The sequence below is a fragment of the Schistocerca gregaria genome, unplaced genomic scaffold, assembly GCF_023897955.1.
Source record: "Schistocerca gregaria isolate iqSchGreg1 unplaced genomic scaffold, iqSchGreg1.2 ptg000405l, whole genome shotgun sequence".
Classification (NCBI taxonomy): domain Eukaryota; kingdom Metazoa; phylum Arthropoda; class Insecta; order Orthoptera; family Acrididae; genus Schistocerca; species Schistocerca gregaria.
In genome coordinates this window covers 5,991,018-5,997,853 of record NW_026061842.1, presented here as the reverse complement: position 1 = coordinate 5,997,853, position 6,836 = coordinate 5,991,018, and positions in this window count along the sequence as shown.

Here is a 6,836-nt window from a genome sequence, read left to right as displayed (position 1 = left end):
CGTCACATTGGCCGCTTTTCTCTCTGAGATGGTTGCATTTATCGTCTGCAAAGCTATGTCGCGTGCTGCGGTATGCGGAGACACTAAAAGCAGCATAGTAGAACACAGAAGAAGCTTCTAAGTTGAAGTAATAGCATGTAAGAAGTAGTACAATTCAAGTTTTAGTTGTCGATTATTCACTTTTTAGCCGGCTTTGGTGGCTTGGACATGACCTAGGACTTTAAGATTTTGCATGAAAGGAGGACTAGCAGCCGCGTTACACGGGAGAATGTGAAAAGTGTTCATATGCAGTAAAAACCTGAGAAATCCGTCCGTTTTCGTCATTTGTTATCGAATCGACTTAAAGCCAGATCGTCACATTGGCAACTCTTCTCTCTGAAACGGTTACATTTATCGTCTGCAAAGCTATGTCGCGTGCTGCGGTATGCGGAAACACTAAAATCACCGTAGTAGAACACAGAAGAAGCTTCTATGTTGAAGTAATAGCCAGTAGGAAGTATTACAATTCAAAATTTAGTTGTTGATTATTCACTTTTTAGCCGGCTTTGGTGGCTTGGACTTGACCTAGGACCATAAGATTTTGCATGAAAGGAGGACTAGCAATCGCGTTGCATGGGAGAATGTCAAAAGTGTTCATATGTAGTAAAAACCTGAGAAATCCGTCCGTTTTCGTCATTTGTTATCGAATCGACTTAAAGCCAGATCGTCACATTGGCCACTTTTCTCTCTGAGACGGTTACATTTATCGTCTGCAAAGCTATGTCGCGTGCTGCGGTTTGCGGAGACACTAAAAGCACCATAGTAGAACACAGAAGAAGCTTCTAAGTTGAAGTAATAGCCAGTAAGAAGTAGTACAATTCAAGTTTTAGTTGTCGATTATTCACTTTTTAGCCGGCTTTGGTGGCTTTGACATGAGATGGAACCTTAAGATTTTGCATGAAAGGAGGACTAGCAGCCGCGTTGCACGCGAGAATGTGAAAAGTGTTCATATGTAGTAAAATCCTGAGAAATCCGTCCGCTTTCGTCATTTGTTATCGAATCGACTTAAAGCCAGATCCTCAAATTGGCCGCTCTTCTCTCTGAAACGGTTACATTTATCGTCTGCAAACCTATGTCGCGTGCTGCGGTATGCGGAGACACTAAAAGCACCATAGTAGAACACAGAAGAAGCTTCTAAGTTGAAGAAACAGCCAGTAAGAAGTAGTACAATTCAATTTTTAGTTGTCGATTATTCATTTTTAGCCGGCTTTGGTGGCTGTGACATGACCTAGGACCTTAAGATTTTGCATGAAAGGAGGACTTGCAACCGCGTTGCACGGGAGAATGTGAAAAGTGTTCATATGTAGTAAAAACCTGAGAAATCCGTCCGTTTTCGTCTTTTGTTATCGAATCGACTTAAGGCCAGATCGTCACATTGACCGTTCTTCTCTCTGAAACGGTTACATTTATCGTCTGCAAAGCAATGTCGCGTGCTGCGGTATGCCGAAACACTAAAAGCACCATAGTAGAACACAGAAGAAGCTTCTAATTTGAAGTAATAGCCAGTAAGAAGTAGTACAATTCAAGTTTTAGTTGTCGATTATTCACTCTTTAGCCGGCTTTGGTGGCTTTGACATGAGATGGAACCTTAAGATTTTGCATGAAAGGAGGACTAGCAGCTGCGTTGCACGCGAGAATGTGAAAAGTGGTCATATGTAGTAAAAACCTGAGAAATCCGTCCGCTTTCGTCATTTGTTATCGAATCGACTTAAAGCCAGATCGTCACATTGACCGCTCCTCTCTCTGAAACGGTTACATTTATCATCTGCAAAGCTATGTCGCGTGCTGCGGTATGCCGAAACACTAAAAGCACCATAGTAGAACACAGAAGAAGGTTCGAAGTTGATGTAATAGCCACTAAGAAGTAGAACAATTCAAGTATTAGGTATCGATTAATGACTTTTTACCCTTCTTTGGTGCCTTGGACATGAGCTATTACCTTAATAACCTGCATGAAAGGAGGACGAGCAGCCGCGTTGCACGGGAGAATGTGAAACGTGTTCATGTGTAGTACAAACCTGAGAAATTTGTCCGTTTTCGTCATTTGTTATCAAATCGACTTAAAGCCAGATCGTCACATTGGCCGCAGTTCTGTCTGAAACGATTACATTTATCGTATGCAAAGCAATGTCGCGTGCTGCGGTATGCAGCGACACTAAAAGCACCATAGTAGAACACAGACGAAGGTTGTAAGTTGATGTAATAGCCAGTAAGAAGTAGTACAATTCAAGTTTTAGTTGTCGATTATTGACTTTTTAGCCGGCTTTGGTGGCTTTGACATGAGATGGAACCTTAAGATTTTGCATGAAAGGAGGACTAGCAGCTGCGTTGCACGCGAGAATGTGAAAAGTGTTCATATGTAGTAAAAACCTGAGAAATCCGTCCGCTTTCGTCATTTGTTATCGAATCGACTTAAAGCCAGATCGTCACATTGACCGCACCTCTCTCTGAAACGGTTACATTTATCGTCTGCAAAGTTATGTCGCGTGCTGCGGTATGCGGAGACACTAAAAGCACCGTAGTAGAACACAGAAGAAGGTTCGAAGTTGATGTAATAGCCACTAAGAAGTAGAACAATTCAAGTATTAGGTATCGATTATTGACTTTTTACCCTTCTTTGGTGCCTTGGACATGAGCTATTACCTTAATATCCTGCATGAAAGGAGGACTAGCAGCCGCGTTGCACGGGAGAATGTGAAACGTGTTCATGTGTAGTACAAACCTGAGAAATCTGTCCGTTTTCGTCATTTGTTATTAAATCGACTTAAAGCCAGATCGTCACATTGGCCGCAGTTCTGTCTGAAACGATTACATTTATCGTATGCAAAGCAATGTCGCGTGCTGCGGTATGCAGCGACACTAAAAGCACCATAGTAGAACAAAGACGAAGGTTGTAAGTTGATGTAATAGCCAGTAAGAAGTAGTACAATTCAAGTTTTAGTTGTCGATTATTGACTTTTTAGCCGGCTTTGGTGGCTTTGACATGAGATGGAACCTTAAGATTTTGCATGAAAGGAGGACTAGCAGCTGCGTTGCACGCGAGAATGTGAAAAGTGTTCATATGTAGTAAAAACCTGAGACATCCGTCCGCTTTCGTCATTTGTTATCGAATTGACTTAGAGCCAGATCGTCACATTGGCCGCTCTTCTCTCTGAAACGGTTACATTTATCGTCTGCAAAGCTATGTCGCGTGCTGCGGTATGCGGAGACACTAAAAGCAGCATAGTAGAACACAGAAGAAGCTTCTAAGTTGAAGTAATAGCATGTAAGAAGTAGAACAATTCATGTTTTAGTTGTCGATTATTCAGTTTTTGGCCGGCTTTGGTGGCTTGGACATGACCTAGGACCTTAAGATTTTGCATGAAAGGAGGACTAGCAGCCGCGTTGCACGGGAGAATGTGAAAAGTGTTCATATGTAGTAAAAAACTGAGAAATCCGTCCGTTATCGTCATTTGTTATCGAATCGACTTAAAGCCAGATCGTCACATTGGCCGCTCGTCTCTCTGAAACGGTTACACTTATCGTCTGTAAAGCTATGTCGCGTGCTGCGGTATGCGGAAACACTAAAAGCACCATAGTACAACACAGAAGAAGCTTCTAAGTTGAAGTAATAGCCAGTAAGAAGTAGTACAATTCAAGTTTTAGTTGTCGATTATTCATTTTTAGCCGGCTTTGGTGGCTATGACATGACCTAGGACCTTAAGATTTTGCATGAAAGGAGGACTTGCAACCGCGTTGCACGGGAGAATGTGAAAAGTGTTCATATGTAGTAAAAACCTGAGAAATCCGTCCGTTTTCGTCTTTTGTTATCGAATCGACTTAAAGCCAGATCGTCACATTGACCGTTCTTCTCTCTGAAACGGTTACATTTATCGTCTGCAAAGCAATGTCGCGTGCTGCGGTATGCCGAAACACTAAAAGCACCATAGTAGAACACAGAAGAAGCTTCTAATTTGAAGTAATAGCCAGTAAGAAGTAGTACAATTCAAGTTTTAGTTGTCGATTATTCACTTTTTAGCCGGCTTTGGTGGCTTTGACATGAGATGGAACCTTAAGATTTTGCATGAAAGGAGGACTAGCAGCTGCGTTGCACGCGAGAATGTGAAAAGTGTTCATATGTAGTAAAAACCTGAGAAATCCGTCCGCTTTCGTCATTTGTTATCGAATCGACTTAAAGCCAGATCGTCACATTGACCGCTCCTCTCTCTGAAACGGTTACATTTATCGTCTGCAAAGTTATGTCGCGTGCTGCGGTATGCGGAGACACTAAAAGCACCGTAGTAGAACACAGAAGAAGGTTCGAAGTTGATGTAATAGCCACTAAGAAGTAGAACAATTCAAGTATTAGCTATCGATTATTGACTTTTTACCCTTCTTTGGTGCCTTGGACATGAGCTATTACCTTAATATCCTGCATGAAAGGAGGACTAGCAGCCGCGTTGCACGGGAGAATGTGAAACGTGTTCATGTGTAGTACAAACCTGAGAAATCTGTCCGTTTTCGTCATTTGTTATCAAATCGATTTAAAGCCAGATCGTCACATTTGCCGCAGTTCTGTCTGAAACGATTACATTTATCGTATGCAAAGCAATGTCGCGTGCTGCGGTATGCAGCGACACTAAAAGCACCATAGTAGAACACAGACGAAGGTTGTAAGTTGATGTAATAGCCAGTAAGAAGTAGTACAATTCAAGTTTTAGTTGTCGATTATTGACTTTTTAGCCGGCTTTGGTGGCTTTGACATGAGATGGAACCTTAAGATTTTGCATGAAAGGAGGACTAGCAGCTGCGTTGCACGCGAGAATGTGAAAAGTGTTCATATGTAGTAAAAACCTGAGAAATCCGTCCGCTTTCGTCATTTGTTATCGAATCGACTTAAAGCCAGATCGTCACATTGGCCGCTTTTCTCTCTGAGATGGTTGCATTTATCGTTTGCAAAGCTATGTCGCGTGCTGCGGTATGCGGAGACACTAAAAGCAGCATAGTAGAACACAGAAGAAGCTTCTAAGTTGAAGTAATAGCATGTAAGAAGTAGAACAATTCAAGTTTTAGTTGTCGATTATTCAGTTTTTGGCCGGCTTTGGTGGCTTGGACATGACCTAGGACCTTAAGATTTTGCATGAAAGGAGGACTAGCAGCCGCGTTGCACGGGAGAATGTGAAAAGTGTTCATATGTAGTAAAAAACTGAGAAATCCGTCCGTTATCGTCATTTGTTATCGAATCGACTTAAAGCCAGATCGTCACATTGGCCGCTCGTCTCTCTGAAACGGTTACACTTATCGTCTGTAAAGCTATGTCGCGTGCTGCGGTATGCGGAAACACTAAAAGCACCGTAGTACAACACAGAAGAAGCTTCTAAGTTGAAGTAATAGCCAGTAAGAAGTAGTACAATTCAAGTTTTAGTTGTCGATTATTCACTTTTTAGCCGGCTTTGGTGGCTTGGACATGACCTAGGACTTTAAGATTTTGCATGAAAGGAGGACTAGCAGCCGCGTTACACGGGAGAATGTGAAAAGTGTTCATATGCAGTAAAAACCTGAGAAATCCGTCCGTTTTCGTCATTTGTTATCGAATCGACTTAAAGCCAGATCGTCACATTGGCAACTCTTCTCTCTGAAACGGTTACATTTATCGTCTGCAAAGCTATGTCGCGTGCTGCGGTATGCGGAAACAATAAAAGCACCGTAGTAGAACACAGAAGAAGCTTCTATGTTGAAGTAATAGCCAGTAGGAAGTATTACAATTCAAAATTTAGTTGTTGATTATTCACTTTTTAGCCGGCTTTGGTGGCTTGGACTTGACCTAGGACCATAAGATTTTGCATGAAAGGAGGACTAGCAATCGCGTTGCATGGGAGAATGTCAAAAGTGTTCATATGTAGTAAAAACCTGAGAAATCCGTCCGTTTTCGTCATTTGTTATCGAATCGACTTAAAGCCAGATCGTCACATTGGCCACTTTTCTCTCTGAGACGGTTACATTTATCGTCTGCAAAGATATGTCGCGTGCTGCGGTTTGCGGAGACACTAAAAGCACCATAGTAGAACACAGAAGAAGCTTCTAAGTTGAAGTAATACCCAGTAAGAAGTAGTACAATTCAAGTTTTAGTTGTCGATTATTCACTTTTTAGCCGGCTTTGGTGGCTTTGACATGAGATGGAACCTTAAGATTTTGCATGAAAGGAGGACTAGCAGCCGCGTTGCACGCAAGAATGTGAAAAGTGTTCATATGTAGTAAAATCCTGAGAAATCCGTCCGCTTTCGTCATTTGTTATCGAATCGACTTAAAGCCAGAACGTCAAATTGGCCGCTCTTCTCTCTGAAACGGTTACATTTATCGTCTGCAAACCTATGTCGCGTGTTGCGGTATGCGGAGACACTAAAAGCACCATAGTAGAACACAGAAGAAGCATCTAAGTTGAAGAAACAGCCAGTAAGAAGTAGTACAATTCAAGTTTTAGTTGTCGATTATTCATTTTTAGCCGGCTTTGGTGGCTATGACATGACCTAGGACCTTAAGATTTTGCATGAAAGGAGGACTTGCAACCGCGTTGCACGGGAGAATGTGAAAAGTGTTCATATGTAGTAAAAACCTGAGAAATCCGTCCGTTTTCGTCTTTTGTTATCGAATCGACTTAAAGCCAGATCGTCACATTGACCGTTCTTCTCTCTGAAACGGTTACATTTATCGTCTGCAAAGCAATGTCGCGTGCTGCGGTATGCCGAAACACTAAAAGCACCATAGTAGAACACAGAAGAAGCTTCTAATTTGAAGTAATAGCCAGTAAGAAGTAGTAC